The 21,101-nt window shown below is 35.5% G+C and overlaps 2 long non-coding RNA genes across 2 annotated transcripts in view; one reads left to right on the top strand and one right to left on the bottom strand.

Moving 5' to 3' along the window:
- Positions 1-5,652, top strand: part of LOC147579215 (uncharacterized) — a 182,145-nt gene extending 176,493 nt beyond the window's left edge. The window contains exon 2 of the long non-coding RNA XR_015253142.1: positions 5,114-5,652. This is a non-coding gene — a long non-coding RNA (uncharacterized LOC147579215). The remainder of the gene's footprint in view (positions 1-5,113) is intronic.
- LOC147579214 (uncharacterized) overlaps positions 1-21,101 on the bottom strand; it is an 88,739-nt gene that overhangs the window by 49,154 nt on the left and 18,484 nt on the right. The gene's annotated exons all lie outside the window — the stretch shown is intronic.

Genomic DNA, 21,101 nt, shown 5'->3' with positions numbered 1-21,101 from the left:
TGGATCAATATTCACAAATCAATGTCATACACATTAACAAAAGAAGGATAAAAATCATACCATTTCAATAAATGCAAAAACAAAAACAAAAAAAAAACCACTTTTAACAAGATTCAATATCCATTCTTGATAAAAACTCTCAACAAAATGGGGTTAGACAGCAATAGCACTGCTAGGAATTTACCCAAGGGATACAGGATACATAGGGACACTTATACCCCAATGGTTATAGCACCACTTTCAACAATAGCCAAATTATGGAAAGAGCCTAAATGTCCATCAACTGACAAATGGATAAAGAAGATGTGGTTTATATATACAATGGACTACTACTTGGCAATGAGAAAGAATGAAATCTGGCCATTTGCAGCAACATGGATGGAACTGGAGAGTGTTATGCTAAGTGAAATAAGTCAGGCAGACAAAGACAGATACCCTATGTTTTCACTCATATGTGGATCCTGAGAAACTTAACAGAAGACCAGGGGAGAGGTGACAGGGAAAAAAAAAAAAAAAAAAAGGTACAGAGAGGGAAGGAGGCAAACCATAAGAGACTCTTAAATACTGAGAACAAACTAAGAGTTGATGGGGGTGGGGGAGAGGGGAAAGTGGGTGATGGGCATTGAGGAGGGCACCTGTTGGGATGAGCACTGGGTGTTATATGGAAACCAATTTGACAATAAATCACATATTAAAAAATTAAAAAATAAAATGTTTATGTCTATGTTAGAAAAAAAATGGGGTTAGAGGGAATACCTCAACATAATAAAGGCCATACATGAAAACCCACAGTGAACATCATCCTCAATGATGAAAACTGAGACAAAGATGTCTACTCTTGTTACTTTTATTCAACATATTACTAAAAGTCCTAGCCACAGCAGTAAGAAAAAGAAATAAGAGACATCCATATTGGTACAGAAAAAAATGAAACTGTCACTATTTGCAGATGACGATCTATACATAGAAAATCCTATGTATAGGATCCTAGGCTCCACCAAAAACTAGTAGAACCGATAAACAAATTCAGCAAAGTGGCAAGATACAAAATTAATACCCAGAAATCAGAAGTGTTTCTATAGATTAACAAAATGGTAACAAAGAGAAATTAAAAACCCTACCATTTATAATTGTACCAAAAATAATAAAACATTTAAGAATAAACTATAGTCCAAGACATGCACTCCAAAAACTATAAAACACTTACGAAAGAAAGTGAAGGTGATAATAAGAAATGGAAAGATATTCCATGCTCATGGATTGGAAACAATATTGTCAAAATGTCATAAAAAACAGTATTGTACTGGTACAAAAATAGACACATAAATCAAGAGAACAGAATAGAGACTCCCAAAATAATTATACTGTCAACTAATCTATGACAAAGGAGGCAAGAATAAACAATAGGAAAAGATAGTATTTTCAATAAAGTAGTATTACTATTATTTTATTATTTACCCACATATTTATCAATATCTTTACAATCTTTTTTTTCTCTTCATTCCAATATACTATTTGGGATTTTTTTTTTCATGCTTGAACATCTCATTTACAATTGCTTTAGTGAGAATCTTTTGGCTTTCATTGGTGCTATTAAGAAGTTGGTCACCTGGGTGGCACCTGGGTGGCTCAGTTGGTTAAGTGTCTGACTTCAGCTTAGGTCATGATCTCGTGGTTTGTGGGTTTGAGCCCTGCATCAGGCTCTGTGCTGACAGCTCAGAGCTGGGAGCCTGCTTCGGATTCTGTGTCTCCCTCTCTCTCTCTGCCCCTCACCTGCTCACACTGTCTCTCAAAAATAAACATATATTGAACAAAAATTTTTTTTAAAAGTCATTCCTCAATGTAATTGCCATTCTTGTTAAGAACTTGCCTTATTTGTTTCAATTTTGTTTTAATTTTTTAGGAATAAATTTATTTTTATTTTTATTACCTAAGTTTCACTCAACTTTGTGTCTGTTAGAGTTGATGACTTTTAACAAAATCTTCAACCAATGCCTGTTTAAATACAGCTGCTGCTTCATGTTATCTCATTCTGGATCTTCAATAAACTGTATATTAGACCTTGTTATTTTATCATCTTTAACTCTTAAGTTCTTACAGTTTTCTATCACCATTTCTACTTTGTTTTATGAACAATTTCTGCAAGCATAACTTCCAGTTTTCTCTAAATTTAACTAGCTCTTCGTTATTTTACTTTACCAGTATGTTTTCTCAAATTTCTAGAATATTGTTTTTTTTCAAATTGTCTTTGCATTTTTACGTCTTCCTATCTTGCTTATATTTGCAAGCTTCTCAATTTCTTTGAACAGTCTAGGTAAATTTATCTCTCATGATTTCAATATTTTATATTTGAGAGTCAGATATTCTTTGCTCTTTTTGTTTTTCACTCAATGACTTATTTCCATGTGTTTTATGATTTTTGAATATAAACTGTTCATTTTCTTTAGAACGTCCTAAACTTTTGAAACCACATTCCTCTAAATAGATTTCACCTTTACTTTTGCAAATTGGCTTTCAACTAAACCAAAATGACGCTGAAGTGATTTTTAATCCTAACTTTTCACAGACCACACAGGTAGTATTAATTGAGGTTATAAACTTATTTGAGGGCTGCCTTCTGGGCATGAATACTCAAGGAGATTTTTTGTTATCCTTTTGATAGCACTTAACTCTGAAAAAAATGATTTTTTCACATCTTCTGCATAATTGGTTTATTTTTGATACTTAATATATTGTCCATTTAGGCCCTAGTTTTATGATGAGGTCTCCAGGTAGAATCCTAATCCCAGAAGCACCTCAAATCCTTATCATTTGTCTTTTTTCCTTTTCAGCTATCAGGGTAGAAATTCAAGATTCCTTGAGCTGAGCTGAAGTGCTTAGGGCAAAATTAATCCTTGGTGTTTAGTTATCTTACTGAATGTCTGCTTTTGATTTTTGGCTTAAAATTTTTCTGCATGCTAATTCTGCATGCTAATGTGTTTAAACTAAAACATTTAAAAACATATTTTTATTCAGCATTTTTCCCACTGGGAAATTTATTCAGATAACTTATCCTGTCATATACTAAAAACTAAAAGTATTATTTTGATTTTTTTTCTTATTTGAGTTAGTCATACATTTTAAGGTCAATCCATGTTGTTATCTCTCTCTTAAATGTCTTCTAATTGGAATGTTTTCCACAGTGGGATGGAACATCTGGATATCCATATGGGAAAAAAAAAATGAATGTCTTTCATTATACACAAAAATTCACTAAAAATTGGCTGTAGGTCTAGATGTAAAATCTAATAATATAAAGTTTCAAGAATATAGGATATTATCTGTTACCTTGGGGTACATTAAGATTTCTTAGGACACATAAAACACAAACTATAAAATTGAAAAAAAATAGATTTAATTAAAATCAAGACCTTCTGCTATTTAAAGATACTAATAAGACATTAATGGCATTTTACCCTATTCTTATTCCTCCCCCTGGAAATGAGCTAAGTTACCTGGGTAGTTGATGACAACCATGGGTCATCATTTCTCACATAAGTGGTGCTAATTTTTCTGAAGTCCTAGCTCAGGAATTTGGTCCTTTTTTCTTTCAATTCTTCTCCCCAAGCAGGGCAGGTCCAAGAACTGAGTCCATTTGTGCTTTACAGATTCAAATGTGCCTTCAGATCACAAAGAGAATTAGCAGGACCATTTGATCCTCACATTAGGCTTTGTCTTTATAATTCAGTTTTTATCAGTAATAAAGATGATATTTTGATCTTCCCTCTGCCTCAAAAATTATTTATTTTAGTTATTAAATTATTAGAGTGGGGCAGAGGATGCATTTGGGGAGCTTCCTTTAAAGATGCATATATATAAGGGCGCCTGGGTGGCTCAGTCGGTTTAGGCGTCCGACTTCGGCTCAAGTCATGATCTCGCAGTTGGTGGGTTCCAGCCTGCACTCTGTGCTGACAGCTCAGAGCCTGAAGCCTGCCTCAAATTCTGTGCCTCCTCCTCTCTCTGCCCCTCCCATGCTCATGCTCTGTCTCGCTCTCTCAATAAGTAAATGTAAAAAAAATTTTTTTAATAAAAATGCATATAATAGATTCTTAAACAGCAATTTAAAAGCATGAACTTGAGATACACACTAAAATAAATTTCAAAAATGCAAGTTTGAAAAGAACGAAAGGGTTACAAAACATTACAGTATGATACTATTATAAAGTTTTAAAGCATAAAACTACTGCTATAGATTTTTCGTACGTAATCATGTTGTAAAATTATGAAACTATACATGATAATGATCAACATTAACTTCGTAGTGGTTGTTTCTTCTGGGAGAGGAAAATAGGAGTACCCAGGAACTTCCATTTCATCAAGAGTGGTCTATCTGGGGGCGCCTGGGTGGCGCAGTCGGTTAAGCGTCCGACTTCAGCCAGGTCACGATCTCGCGGTCCGTGAGTTCGAGCCCCGCGTCGGGCTCTGGGCTGATGGCTCGGAGCCTGGAGCCTGTTTCCGATTCTGTGTCTCCCTCTCTCTCTGCCCCTCCCCTGTTCATGCTCTGTCTCTCTCTGTCCCAAAAATAAATAAAAACGTTGAAAAAAAAATTAAAAAAAAAAAAAAAAAAAAAAAAAGAGTGGTCTATCTGTTCATTAACCGTGGTTCTGATCTATCAAGATTTGGCCAAAAAAAAGTTGCTGCATACATGATTTCATATTCTTGTATGTTTAAGATATTTCAGAGTAAAAAAAAAGTTAAAAAAAACCATTAATAGTATCAACTAATTCCCTTGCTCAAAACTTTGCAATACCTGCTCATTCTACTCCAGATAAAATCTAACACCAATGTTCAACTGGGTAGAATAATCAGACATATCAAATAGGATGGCAATATAATAAGTACATTCTAGAATATCAGAGAAATACCTTACAAACCATCAGAGTCAACATTTTTCCTATCTAAATAATTACCTAAATCAGAATCTCCGGGCATATAGCCCCAGGAAACTGTTCTTTTTTGGTGGTGTTGTTGTTGTTGTTACTGATGTTTTGTTTTGCTTTGTTTTGTCTTTAATTCCCCTAGAAGTTTCTGATAATTTGCCAGGTTATAACTACTGATTTCTTCCATTTTACAGAAAAGAAAGCTGAAGCTGAAAGTAAGAAACGTACAGAGAAGAGGAGCAAAGCAAATTCATTCTTACTGAGCACCTGTAATGAATTGAATGCTGTACTAGGGTCCTACATTTCATTAAACATACACTTCACCTAGCAACCATGAGAAGTAAATGTTTTAGCTTTACTTTTTTACTTTTGAAAATAATTATACTGAATTTGTAAAATATAGTGCATGCTGTTTATAAAAACTTTTTTAATGTAGAAAAATACAAATTAGAATAGTTTGTATTGATTATTTTCTATTCCCACCCTGGATAAACACTTAGAATTTTGAGTAAACACCTTTTTGCCATGTGTTTATACATATACAAATTGTGTATATGTGTACATATATATGTATATGTAAATATACAAATTGTGTAAATAAATTTGTACAATTATTTTCACTTGGGATCAAATGATGAATGCAGTATTCTAACATTTTTTTGCTAAAAGAAAAATGTGTCAAATGTGTCCATAAACATCTATCATGGAATTAAATATAAGTATCTTTATCCTAGTGAATGAAAATTTGAAGTTTTGGTGATTTTTTTTTGTTTTAAAATATATGATCATCACCTTTGTGCATCATCTATAATTCAAAGATCAACAGGTGTCAACTTTCATCTTAAAATCTATACATAATTGATTCAACTTATATTCCACAAACTGTGGATAATTTAGTGCCTCTCCAAGGATTTCTATATATTCAGAAGGGGTGCTTACTTTCATCATTACTGGTGGGTTGAGTTCCTGCTTCCACTGACTTGGTTTAATGATCATTTCATCACTCTGCTTATATTTTTTCTCTTCGGAGTCAAACTCATCTTCCTGAATATCTTCCAAAAATATCCTAACACACAAGTTGTCTTTGTGTGAAGCATCGAAGATTTGGGGAGATCAAAGGAAGTGTATCATAACGAGGCAAACAAGTCCACATTTTACATTATGGTTTTCATGTTGTTAAAAATGATCCTGCCATTTTAAACTCAGGTTCCAACTAACCCTTCAATTGTTTTGAGTTTTATCCCTCACCCTCATGTTACTGTCGGTTCCTGTTGTTAACAGATGACTTTCTCATTGTGACCTTGCCCCTAACCTCAACTTGAAAAAATTATACTATTTTCTATCAGACAGTTCTTTTTCTTAAAGGATAGGGGATCACTGGGGCGCCTGGATAGCTCAGTCGGTTGGGCATCTGACTTCAGCTCCGGTCGTGATCTCACAGTCTGTGAGTTCGAGCTCAGTGTTGGGCTCTGTGCTGACAGCTCAGAGCCTGGAGCCTGCTTGGGATTCTATGTCTCCTTCTGTCTCTGACCCTCCCCAGCTCGCTCACACTCTCTCTCAAAAGTAAGTAAACATTAAAAATTTAAAAAAAAAAATAAAGAATAGGGGATTACTTTCAAAATTGGTAGGACTTTGTCCTTTGGGTTAATTTTCACCCTGATACCTATTTTATTTTGGCTCTTGAATGCTTAACTTCTTAGGGAAATTTCTTAGGAATTTCTTGTATCAATTGTATTCATCTTTTACATTTTGATACACATTACCAGACTACCATTCTGAAAATTTGAACCAAGCCTTGTAATATTTTTTCAGGTGAGCTTCAAAGAAGTAGATTCTATTGAACTAGCTACAAAGCTGATAATATAGTAGATGGGATATTCAAAATCAGCCTTTTCTCTTACTTTTACATTCATAAATATTATTGATATTTATGACCACCTTAGATATAAGGATCAATTAGGGTAACATGTAAATGTAGAAGACCTCAATGTATCTAAATACTAAATAAGAAATTACACATTTTCCACATCATTACTACAGGTGTTGTGACTGCACTAGAGTATTCCTATTTCTCTACTTTGGTCTCGTAACGCAGAACTTTACCATTCTTACGCCGCCTATCACATTGAAACAAAACAGTTCTAGACACATGGATAAAATCTACCACATACCCTATAAGCTTGTTTTGGTCCTTTCCTAAAATCTATACATTGTCCCATAACATCTTGAAGATACCTTTGCAAGGAAGTTACTTCACTTTTCTACACGCTGGTTCTATATCAGTTCCTGCACAAAATTATTCATCTTGCATTTGAAAAATCAGTTGAAAACAGTACCTCATTAGTGGAAAGAGCTCAGTCTTTCTAGTTCAAACACATAAGGTTCAAGTTTTATTACTTTTAATGTTTTATTTATTTTTGAGAGAGAGAGAGACAGAGCATGGGCAGGGAGGGGCAGAGAGAGAGTGATACACAGAATCTGAAGCATGCTCCAGGCTCTGAGCTGTCAGCACAGGGCCCAACGCAAGGCTTGAACTCACAGACTGAGAGATTATGACCTGAGCTAAAGTCGGATGCTCAACCGACTGAACCACCCAGGCACCGCCATAAGGTTCAAGTTTTGAGTCTCTAACTTATTAGCTATGTACTATTGTGAAATTAACTAACTCTCTGAACCGGTTTCTTGGTCTGTAAAATAAGGTAATGGTATCAGTAAGATTTTTGTAAAGATTAGGCAACAATAGGTCAAAACCAATGTGAATGTCTTTGCCATTCAATACACATCAATTTCCTCTCTTATCTTACCCTTTATGTTTACTATTAACTGCTTCTTTTAACAATGAATAAGTCCATTAAACATGGAACAAAATACTTTTTAGGGAGTTAATAGTGTGATAGAGTAGAAATAGCATATGACTGAAGTCAAATACATCTAGGTTTGAATAGTGAGTCTGCCACTTCTTAGCTCTGTAACTTTGAATAAATTATTTAACCTTTTGTAAGTCTGCTTCTGACAGAGCTAATAAAACCTCACTCCTAAGGTTGTCATCAGGCTTTAACCTAAAATTTGCCCAGAGAAAACTGTACAGAGTTGCCTACTTATTCCAATTGAATGGACGATGTAGATTCACCTCTGTTGTGTTTAGAGTGGTTGTCAACTGAGACCTAAAAATATCAAATTACTATGGTCTAACAAAATATCAAGTCCATAAAATATGTACTTGCAATTTTCATGTGATTGTCTATGTATCTCAGGAACAAAAAACAAATTTTTTTTATTTCACAGTAAAGACACTTCTATGCAGTTACAGATGAGCCAATAAATCAGGAACTAAGCAGTGACATCAACATTTTATTTTGGGGACCTGTCCTCTGACACATTGGTCAAAATATTATGCAATCCCTTACCTAAGATACTAAAGTAGTCAAGACAACTGATTTGCAACCTGATTAAAAACAGGAAAGAATAAAGTAAAATAAGATGTTTGAAAAGGAAATTGGTAGTATAAATGTCTTTCCCCTTTTTGTTGAAATAAAGCAAATTATCTCTAGTGGTGCCACATACGGAGTTCTCATCACCATCTGCTCACTTGGGAGTCACATTCTCATGGGACTAACAGAACTTTGCTTTTCGTTTTTGTTAAGAGAGGCATAATCTATTAAATGAACAAGATTAAAAATGATTAGTATATAGGGAGCATACCTTCATTGCTGAGCTGTTTTAAGAGGGGATGTGTGTGTGTGTTTCATCTTTCTCCTGAACCTCCACTATCAAATACCATTCGCTATGAAAACCAACAATGTCTTCGTCTCTGCCTTAGCCTTTGGGACTTGGTCTTGAATCCCCAAAGAGCCTATAAAGAGTGCCCGTTGTCTAGACGGATGGAGAGCAGGTGTGCAAGTGCTAGTCTCACGGGTACTTTATTCTCCAGCTGAAAAGTGCTCAATCTGGTCTTGTGTCACTGGTGCAAACCCATAAAATCTGAGAGTGTAGGTTCCGTGTTCATGGAAAATGATTTAAGTCAAGCAATTAAGTCTGGAATGATGACAATAGCCTGGATCTCAAAATTGGTATGCTGTCAACTTTGAGGTCCTCACAAAGCTGATAGTCATTAATATCAACGATAGGTTTATGTTGACTAGTTCCTCCCTTGCAATGACAAACTAGTTAGGGCCTCAATGAAAACAACAAAGTGACCCTAGAAACAAGATCGTTAAAGCAGATGACAGGAAGAGGTACTATTTATTTCTAAGCAGTAGTCAAAGAAAAACTGCCAAGAATTTTCAGAAATGAGTAGCTTGTTTTGCCTAATCTCAGACCACCTACTGAAACAATGGTTTTTAATTGCTAAATTGTAGAATTTATTCTTATTTTTTGTTTCTTTAATGAGGAATCCCAGACTTGCAGAAACCAGAAAATGACTAATGATATAATATTTGTGAAATATAACTTAATGATTTTACTTTGAGTGGATTTATATCTTATCAGATATACTAAGATTATTTGACTTCAAAATTTACATTCCTTGTTTGTGACTCAGAAAAGTTAAGTTGAACTACATAAATCCCTCCCTCTCTGAAGAATTTTTACCGTGAAGTACATCAGTACAGCCAGGCAGAAAATAAATGTAACTAGAAAACTGGAAAGCAATCCAAATACATTATTTTGTGACTTAATTTTTAGAACATTAACAGGTAAGAAAAAATCTTTTGAATAAGGAGTTGTTATGTTATATTAGGGTCCTAAGACAACCATCAAAAATTGAGTTAGCAGTAAAAACAATTTAGAAGGTTTTCAAAGATATCCAGAACCATGTGGAAGGCCAGAGAACAGGTCGCCCAAATCAAAGGGAGGCTGGGTGGCTGGAACTTCAGGCAAATCATGCCACACCACTAGACCAACAGGATCACATGTTTGCCCCAAGGAGCACTGGATGCACAACTTGCCTCACTAGCACAACTCCTGCTGAGCTCTGGACATCACTCTTGCAACTCTGAACACTCTGGTTACTTCACTCCTAGAAACTGAAGTAGTGAAACTTCACTACTTCCAACACCACTGCCCCCAAAGGAATTTGCCATGGTCTCTGCATAGGGTGCTGAGAAAGTAAGTATGCAGTTTTTTCGTTTGTTTTTTTTTTTTTTTTTTTTAGATTCTATGGCAGGAGACAATGAACTCTTCTTTCCCCATAAAAACCAATACCCACTTCATCATCCTTGCACATATTAAGGTCATGGTTTTTTTTTAAACTTTAAGAATTACTCCTTTGTAACAAAATGCAACCATTGTTCATAGAAATCCAAGCATGCTTACCCTCTCAGCAAATGAAGCACCTCAATTCTTTGTTAGGTGGCACCCAATTCCAAGTTTGGAATTTGAGGGTGATGTCTATTCCTCCTCTAGTTCCATCAAGACACTGATTTAATATCATAACAACTATGGAAAAAATCATAAAGTTAATAACTATCCCAATATGTGCCTATATACAATAATGACACAGGAAAAAAATATAAAGGTATGCATATGCACACATACACATATATGTTGTGCATAAACTTAAGTGCACAGCCAGGCACATGAATACATAGATACATCTGCATATATGTATACATATAAACATACACATATAAACACAGAGGCAGTAATCTATTTCCACAGTTTGTCAGGGGTCTTAGCTGCATATATGAGTTCCCTTTTCTACTTTACATTCTAAGTTCCTTTAATTCTGATGTACATTTCAGTTGGCTGGGATCTAACCCTCTTGTACTATTCTTCAAAATTTATTAGCAGACATAGCAATAAAAGGAAGCATCCACAAAGATTTCCTGTGTCCACTCATAGCCCTCTTCATCCCCACTAAATAGCAGCAATCCCATCTTTCCCTAATAGTAAGGATCAATTACCCAACCAACATCCCAAATCTGCTTTTGTTTATTCAGCCAATGGTGTGAAAAATCCCCAAATGATAGCTGGCAGTTTTATTTTCCAATTCAGTAGAAACATGGTATGTCGTTTGGTTAAAAGGAAAACAATAGAGCCAAGAATCTTGGGAACAGAAAACAAAAAATATTTTGCGAGTGGGGTGATAGGAGAAATTCCCCATGTCCACCTTTTTATTCTCCGACTCCTAGATCATATCTATAAAAGAAATAGTATAATTATATTGGTCATTGGTTTAGAACATATACCGTTGCCCGCAGGACAGCAGATTTACGGGCATCTGCTCTAGGCCTTGAATCTTTAATTATAAAATGAGGAGAATACATGTGGTATGAAATATGATAATGGTATATAAAGCATTAAGGAGTCCACTGATAATAGTGCTGGAAACAAACTCACATTTAGAATAAGTATCTTCAAAGGAGAACAAATTGGAATAAATGCTTCCACCCATGAAGAAAGCATTCCATTTTAATCAACCAGCCATCAGGTAACTAGCTAGTTGCCCTGAGAACACGGAAACTCCTGGTAGGTTGTACTGCTTGCGAAGGGAAATGTCAACGATGGCAGTAGCTGAGTCAGTCTTAGTGAAAGCAAGTCATTTTGTCCATGCAAAGTCCATGCAAATAATTTACCCTTAAGAACATGACCCTTTTCATCGAGACCCTCTTCTACTAGGAGACACAATAATAGAGGAGTTTCTTTGCATTTGGAGGCAAAGTCTATTACATGGAGGATAAATACAATACTTTATCTTTGGCCTGAAAGGCTATCACTTTTGATTAGGTCCAGAGCAAGAGAAGGAGTTCTACTTACTTAGTCCACACTGCCATGTCTGACGTCGTTCAACTCAGAATTTCTGCTACTCTGCCATGAACCCATTGGCACAGACTGAGAAATAAGACTGATGGACATCTATAGAACTTGTCAATAAGTGTGGGCTTTTTGGTGGACACTCACATGGGACATATTCTAGGAGTTTTACCTCTATATCTCTTCCTAAAAATTCAGGAGTCACAAACTTAAGATTTGTATGTATGCTTGATTTAGACCATCATCTCTCCTTTGTCTGAAAAAGAAAAATGATGGTTACCAGAGTGGGGGTGGTCAGGGGAATGGGTTAAATAGGTGATGGGGAACCAGGTATGGAAATGTTAAATCACTAAATTGTAAACCTGAAACTAATATTATACTGTATGTTACTAACTGGAATTTAAATTAAGACTTTAAAAAAAGAAAGAAGAAAAAAAAAGATATTTTACTTTTTTTTTTTTTTAACACTAGTCAAATATCCTTTCTTCATAATCTATTATGGTCACAATTCCATGGGCTCTAATGCATCCATGGTCCATTCCCCACTGGTGTCAGAATATCATGAAGATACATTTACAAAAAGTGAAATTAATTATTCCTTCTCAATTGTTTCATCATGGAGAATACCTCCATGAAATCATAAGTGAATAAGCTGAATAAGAACTGGCAAGGCAGCATGTATAGGAAGGCAAGAAGTAGTAAGTAACTGGTTTATGCAACTTATTTGTTTCTACAGGAAACTTTTTTTTCCCTCCTCACTTTTACTTGTTGGTGAAGTACTGCTTAGAATGAGTTTATGTCTATGTAGATCATAGAGCATTCAGTTCATGTTGGGAACCTTAGATTGCATGTCCACTTAGTGTTGAACGTTTGCCAGATTAACACTGTTCAAAAGTAAATGGTTGCCACAGAATTTAAGGCTCTGCTCTGAAATCCTGGGCCCTCCACTACAATTTTTCTCCTAGTTCATGCCAAATGTTTCACATGGTCTTTTAATCGGGCAGATACGGAGAACCACTGAAATTACTAGGTCGGGTGAGTGACAGAACTCCATTCATTAAAGCCTGAACCAACTGGAGCACTTTTTCTATGGGCCCAGTCAAAACTGGCTTTTTAGGCCAAAGGTAAATAGGTTATATTTATACCTCAGTGCAATATACCTTGCTTCCAAAATGCAAAGAAACTCACTGATTGTATGACTTTCTTAGTAGCAACTTCTTAACTTTAAAAGGGACATTTTTACATGCTCTAGTCATATAGATTAGGGGAACTATCTACAGGCAAACTAAAATCTACAGGTCAGATCTAGCATGACACCATTTTTTTTTTTTTCTTTAACAGACTGTGAGCACATCTTGAAGGCCTAGTACTGTGAGCCACCGGTACCTACATAACACTTGGTTCTCTAGTGAATCTCTTGTAGACAGCATATAGTTGGATCATGTGGGTTTTTGTGTTTTTTTAATTTTTAAATGTTTTATTTTTGAGAAAGAGAGCATGAGTGCAGGAAGGTCAGAGAGAGAGAGAGAGAGAGAGAGAGAGAATCTAAAGCAGGCTCCAGGCTCTGAGCTGTCAAGCACAGAACCTGACATGGAGCTTGAACTCATGAACTGAGAGATCATGACCTAAGTAGGATTCTCAACCGACTGAGCCACCCAGACACCCTGTATCAAGGGGTTTTATACATTCTGCCAATTTCTGTGTTTTGATTGGGGAAGTTAATCCATTTATATGGATATAAATTATATATATGGAAAGATTGTCTGCACTGTCATCGTGCTGTTTTTTTATATGCTTTATAGTTTTGTCTTTCATTTCTCACAATATTGTCTTTTGCAGGTAGTGGATTTTTTTGTAGTAAATGTTTTAATTTTTTCTCATTTCTTTTGGTGTATATTCTATAGCTATTTTCTTTGTGGTTACCATGGGGACTTCATTGAACATCCTAAAGTTAGGATACTCTAATTTGAATTTTTACGGACTTAACTTCAGTAATATATAAGAAGTCTGCTTCTCAATAGCTCCATCCCACCTCTTTTGGTTGTTTAGGTCACAAAATTACATCATTATACATGGTGCACCCCATTACATAAAGTAATAATTTTTAAAAATGTATCCAGATGGGGGTGCCCGGGTGGTTCAGTAGGTTGAGCGTAGGACTTTGGCTCAGTTCATGATCTTGCTGTCCCTGAGTTTGAGCCCTGTGTCAGGCTCTGTGCTCAGAACTGCTCAGAGCCTGGAGCCTGCTTCAGATTCTGTGTCTCCCTCTCTCTCTGCCCCTCCCCCACTCACACTTTTTCTCTCTCAAAAATAATAAACATTAGAAAAAAGTTTAAAAAATGCATCAGGATCTTCAATTAAGAACTACATTAGGAAATACAAACCAAAGTTACAATAATATTAGCTTTTATAATTGCCAATGTATATTTGCCTTTATTAAAATCTGTATTCTCCATACAGTTTTGAGTCCTTGTCTCATGTCCTTTCATTTCACTTTGCAGGAATCCCTACAGCATTTCTTGCAGGGAAGGTCAGGGGGTCTTGAACTCCCTCAGCTTTTGTCCATCTGAGAAGGTCTTAATTTCTCATTCACTTTTGAAGGACAGTTTTGCTAGGTTTAGGATTCTTGGCTGATAGCCTGGTTTTTTTGTTTTGTTTTTAGCATTTTGAATATGTTGTCCCACTGTCGGCTGTTCTGCAAAGTTTCTGATGAGAAATCTGCTGATAATTTGTTGGATAGTTTATATGTAATGACTCACCTGTCCTGCTGCTTTTAAGATTCTTTGTATTTGGCTTTTGAAATATGATTATGTGTCATGATGTGGGTATCTTAGCTCATCTTGGAGTTCATGGACCTTCTTGGATGTTTGTATTCATGTCTTTCATCAAATTTGGGGAGTTTTCATCCATTATTTCTCCAAATATTCTCTCTGCCCTTCTTGCCTTCTTCTCCTTCTGGGACTCTCACAGTGCATTTTTGGACTACTTGATGGTGTCCCACAGGTCCCTTAGGCTCTGTTGGCTTTTCTCAATCTTTTTTCTGTTTCTCAGTCTTGATAATTTCCACTATCCTATTTTCAAGCTGATGGATTCTTTTATCTGCTCAAATCTGTCTTTGAATCCCTGTAGCAAATTCTTTTATTTCAGTTATTGTACTTTTAAGCTTTTCAGAATTTTTTTAGGTTTTCTGCCTCTTTGATAGTTCTATTTTGTTCACACATTATTTCGATTTTCTCTATATTGCTTTAGTTTTTTTCATGTATTTAAATATTTTTAATAGTCTTTTTCTAGTATATCTGCCATTAAGTCTTTTTCAGGGAGAGTTACTGTTGATTTTTTCCCTTTTGAGTGAGTTTTTGCTCCTGTTTTTATGTATGCCTTGTGATTTTTTGTTGACCACTGGACATCTGAATGTAATAATTTGGTATCCTTGGAAATTAGATTCTCTCCTTTCCCCAGGGTTTGTTGGTTATTGTTTTTGTTTGTTTTTTTATTGTTGTTGCAGGGAATCTCCACACCAGGGACCAGCTGGAGGTATAAACTTAAGGTCTCTTCAAGTCTTTTCTGAGCCTTCCCCGGAGTATGTATGGTCACTTTTGAATTTTCCTTATATATGCAGTTATTTTTGAATGTTCTAATTCTTTATATCTGGCTCTTGAAAGGGACAAAAGTAAAAAATAGAGGGAAATTAAAAGAGTGCTGGCCTTTTAAGTCCCCAGGTAGTCACTTCAGCTGGAAGAGGTGGTGTAACAATAATTGATGCCTCTTTGTCTACACCTCTGTGATCAGAGGCAGCAAACATCAGTCAGAGCATAGATCCCTATTTGGAGGATGGGATCCTTTTTACCCTTGTTGGATCCCAGACACTATATGTAATCTACTCCAGGACACGTGCACAGCTGCCAGCCATGTGGCTGATGGGTAGCTGCCACTGTGCTAAGAGTCAAAACTGACCAAAATTAACTACAACTTGCCATCCAAGTCTTCCCTTGGAAGTTGAAAGCTTTCAACAGACTCCAAAGTTCCAAAATAGTTACATCACACAGGTTCTGCCAGTGAGATTTTTGTCAAGGTGGGGAGACCAATTCCTGTGCTTTCTATTGTCATCTTCATCTGGTCACAGTTTTGTCAAGCAACAAATTACAACTGCTTTTACATGTTTAAAATAGTACATGGAATTTCTGATAAGTGCTCACGTATGTGTGAACTCACCCTGAACCAAAAAAATGTTTTCTCTTATTTGTCCAGCACACTTTTAATTTATTTTCACAAATAGGCTCCAGGTATTTACTGATACAAATTACTATTCTTTGCAGTTCTTTTTCAGCTTCATTTATAATTTGTCTCCTTTAATTAATTGCCTCCCCCCCCCCCTTTTTTTTTTTTTTTTTTTTAACACACAAGAGCTATACTAGGAAGTCATGGTAAGAAGACAGTCCACACCCTCGAGGAGTTTCTAGTTTGGTGGTATTGTAATTTTTTGATCCACTTAAATAAAATCCATACTTAATGATTGAAATATATTAGTCTAGAGCTGTGGTTTTTAATTGAGGAAGGTTTTGTACCTAGGAGATATTCGCGAAAGCCTGGGGATATTTTTGGTTGTCACAATTGGAGGATGTTAACTGCATCCAGTGGGAAAAAACCAGGGATGCTACTAAATATCCAAAAATGCACAGGGCAACTATTCTCTCCCTGACAACAAAGAGTTACCCAGCTGAATCAACAGTGCTGAATAAGAGATCTTGATATTATGATTGAAGTTGGCTATCTTCACTCCCCTTATCAAGAGTATTTTACTGATTGCTTTTTTAAATTTTCATTCAAAATATATCTGAGGAAATCTGACTTATCTGATTTTTAATGACAAAAGTACAAATGAAAACTTTCCTAAACTATACTTTATGTGAGGCCCTCAGCAGATTTCCTCTCATTAGATTCCATTGGATAGGAGTTAGTTTAAAAATAATCTATTCCACCACAACAATATGTTTGATTTCAGGTGACACAAACATATTTTAAACTCTTAAGGGCAGACTGCTAAATAACCTAATAATTAGTCTTCTGTTGAAACAAAACTTCTCCTGAAGAGCTAATAGTATTCACTTATTATTTGTAGAGCTTAGAGTTTTGCATTATTTTCTTACAGCCATATAGAACATCTACCTAGTGTGTTATTTAACTCACCTAAGTGAACAAAAATTATATTGTCGTTACTATTATTCTATCTCCATGTAAGGTGTTTAACACTATAAGTTAATTACCCTTTCACTTAGACTATACTCATCATCCTTACCATCTGACTTTCAAACTCCTACCTGTTTAATATTTTTGTAGATATGCACCAATCAGATATAAAGTTTCTTTAAACTGTTAGGTTCAAGTTATACACTTCTAAGTATTTTAAACCAGGTTTTAAGTCCTCATTATTTCATAAGATCTGTTAAGTCTTCTAATGAAAAAGATGATACTATTTCAACCTAAGGAATTTTTACATTAACTTCTAGTCCTATCCTTCTTAAAAGATTTATTTCCTCAAATAAATAAAGACAGACATTAAAAATATGATGCTCTTTGGGAAAACTTAGTGGTGAAAATGTGTTAATGGATTAATCGTTGCTCCAGGGGAAGGTGTAATTCACATTCTGAGAGAAGCAGCTGTGCCATGATAAATGTACTAGGGGTTATGCTTCTGGTTTTAGAGAGAACATAACACCTGATCGACATGTAGCAAGAGTTGATCACACCAAGTTTTGGGTTTTTTTTTTTGTTTCACGCCATCCCCCAGAATATGGCTAGTAATATTAGACTAAAGAGACTGATCATTATGCCCTTCACATAGCAGTGTTATTTCAGCTGGTATTAATTTTGTTGTCAAAGATACAGTTGTTGTAGGAAATATTTTGAATTTTTAGTACCATCTGGTGTGCGGAAGGAAGAAGTAGTGCTCTGAGCATTGGCATCAATCCACCCTCTAAATGGGTAATACTAGTGCTTTGAAAAAGGGGTTATCAAAAAGGGAGATGAGAGAATCATTAATTTCAACCGTTTTCATCCTCGTATTGCACTACAAATACGGCAGTATACCAATTAAAATTTGTATGCGTGCATGTTCAAAATCCTTCAGAATAGTTTATCGTTTGTATGTAACATTGACATTATTCATAGTTCATGTCCAGAAACTTAGATATCACAGTAACATATGTTGTCAAATGGTTGTCACCAATGAGAAAAGAAAGATGCGTCAAGGTTGGGCTACCCCTTGTTAAGGGAAGCAATAATCTGGTATTCAGAGTTAGATTGGTTTTCCCTTCCATCACTCTTTAGCATCAGATACTTTTTTTTTTTTTTTTTTTTGGTAATGTTTATTTTGAGAGAGACAGATATATTTTGTAATGTTTATTTTGTGTGCACACAAGCAGAGGAGAGGCAGAGAAAGAAGGAGAGAAAGAATCCCAAGCAGGCTCCACACTGTCAGTGCAAATCCTGATGCGGGGCTCAATCCCACCAACTGGGAGATCATGACCTGAGCCGAAATCAAGGGTCCGACACTTAACCGACTGAGCCACCCATGTGCCCCTATCATCAGATATCTTATTAACATGTTCACTGAACTCCTATTTTCCTCCCAAATAGGTATAAACTAAAAACATGCAATTACTTACGACATAATTTCTTTTGCTTCAAAAAGTTGGAATCGTTTTTGTGTTTTTTCAGCACCTGAAAGTTTCCCAGAGATCAAAATATAAAAATAAGGTACTTGCTTAAAACACAAGTCTACATAGGGTACTAAAACATCATTGGAGACTCAAACATTTAATAAAATAAAGAAAATGTGTATACCAGAATCTTTACACAGAGAAGTATATGTAGTAGCAGGGATTCTTGACAGGACAGTTTGGGTACAGGGTGAGGAACACCATCATGGGACATGCTTATATAATAGATTCCTATTAAAGTGATTTTTCTGATAAGTGTATCAGGTTTGGTTTATAGAGTGACATATGATTTGAGTCCTATCAAAAATTCATGGCTGAATCTTTAGTTTGAATGGTGGTGGCTTACTTCTGTCCATTCTTCATGCAACATTCATGCTGTTCTCCAAATAAATGGTGAAAATTTACCTACAGAGTATCTTTTTGAGCAAGCACAAAATGAGTAGCTTCACAGAACACTTGTAGGTTTTGGGATAACCCTGGATTGGAAAGCTATTATGTGGATTGCTAAATTATCATGCAAATCCCTCTAGGCTAAGGGGTACATCTGAGGCTTAAAGTGCTATGAAGTTTCAGAGGAAAGCAGACTTTTTATTCTGTTGGTCAAATGGGCTGAATTAAGGAAAAATCATAGAAGAACAGACATTTTAGCTAAACCTTGAGAAAGAAATAGTATTTCGATCATGAGAAGAGATCTCTAAGCAAAAGCAAAATAGGAGTTAAGACTCAAGAAAATTCAGAAGTGTTTTTGAAGCAGCTGCTAGACTAATGTTGTTGGGCTCTGAAGTCTTTATAGGAGAATAATGGGAAATCAATTCATACGAGTTGGATATAGACAGGACATGGAAGAGCTTAAGTAGTGACTTTTGACTATTTATTGGGAAACCTCGAAAACTTTTGAGACAGCAAATAGCATTATGGCCGTAAGTGGAAGGACAGATGCTGGCAAGGGGTAGGGATAAAAGTGGGTAACTCGTAAAGTGGCTACTGTAATGATTTAAAGTTGCTGATGGTTAAAGAGTTGATAACTTGAATAAAAATAAATAAAAATGGAAATGCAGAGACAAATACAAGCAATACTTTGGAGATAGTGGCACTAAAGCTTAGCAACAGAGCAGATGTTAGAATTCTAGTGGGATGGGGGAAATCAAAGAATGATGGCAAGTCCACAGTGGTAACTAGAATAAAGCAACTAGGAAATGAAGTGGTCATGGAAAAATGTTGAGGTAGTGATAGGATGAGTAGAGTTTGGTACATATTAAGTTGGCTTTCATAGGATTTAAGATCATTCCCTTCTTTGGAGCACATGATGATAGAGGGGCATCGTGGTGAAATAATAACTACCATTATTGAGCAGCTATAGTTCATTACTTTTAACGTAAGATATTTTACAAATGCATCCTTCTAAACACCATAACAACTCTAGAATATAAAAGTCCACCAATCTCCATTTTAAGGTGATGAAATTAAAATTCTGGTAGGTTATACTATCTGATCAAGGTGATGTTAACTAATAAGAAGGAAATGTGGAATTTGAATCTATGTCCACCCAACTTTATTGTACATAAGAATTAAAATATGATGAGAAGAAGATAGTATTGGGAGACTACGGGAGGAAAATTTATTTAACTTTAGACAGGGGATTTTATCTCTAAACTGGAAAAAAGTAAGATAAGCAAGAGCCTGAAAAATTCTCCTGAAAGACAGATTTGTTCTATACAGTTAAGATAGCACATGACAGTCATCTGATTGATGGCTAGTAAGTTGTTAAAGTTTTCCCGTAATTGTAGGTCACACCTGATTTCAGAAACATTAAATTCTGAAATAGGCATCTTAGAATTGAAACTATAGTGTATTAAACTATGTTTTATGAAACTATATTATGAGGTTGGCTATTATTTTAAGACTAATACCATTACTAGGAGGAAGATTCCTTCTACTCCTGGCTTTAATTTTTTTTTCTATTTTTGTTGTTTTTAAATAGCAAAGTAAATTGTTTTTAAATTGGATTAAATAATTGTGTTACAGCTTTTATATAAACATAGGTTTATCATTTTCCTTTACTTCCCCTATTCTGCCACCAGTTGCAGTCAGTCAATCTACATGGGTTCTCCATTTTACCTCCTAGATTACATCCGAAAGCTCTCCATTTGTCCATCTCCAATACTATTGTCCTCCCCCATCTACTACTGGTCTTGAACGCATTTTTTAGGTTTTAAAAGCCACTCTCTCCACTGCAGCCCTTGTGATTATTGAAAAGTGTAAATAACTCTCTTGCTTAAAACCCTTCAACAGAATCTCACAGCATTTTATATAAAGATAAAAATCCACAAAATGACCCAAATTAAGGTCTGTGTGACCTAGGTTCTCCCAGGCAGACTGTGGATATGTCAAAGAGTAATGCTGCCTTCTGGGGCTGTCTTTTCTACTCAGGATCATGAAGGTTGGGCACATTCGTGGGTTGCAAAAAGGATATAATTACTGTCAATTTCACCTGGACTTTTGACACATCATTTTTTCTTTACTTCTTGAGATTGATGCCAGTTTTTGTCTTTAATGTATTCATCCATGGACATTTTAACTGAAACTCAAGGGAAAAGTGGGTTGACAGTTGGAGTTATGAACTAGCATTTTTTATTTTCCATATGAAGCTAGCAATGCTAATTGCTGTTTCAATGGTCTGAGGTAGTAGGTTTCAAAGGTCTTGGTTAAG

The sequence above is a fragment of the Puma concolor genome, chromosome B4 (genome assembly GCF_028749965.1).
Source record: "Puma concolor isolate L17-30 chromosome B4, mPumCon1.1.hap2, whole genome shotgun sequence".
NCBI lineage: Eukaryota > Metazoa > Chordata > Mammalia > Carnivora > Felidae > Puma > Puma concolor.
This window is presented reverse-complemented; position numbering and strand designations above follow the sequence as displayed.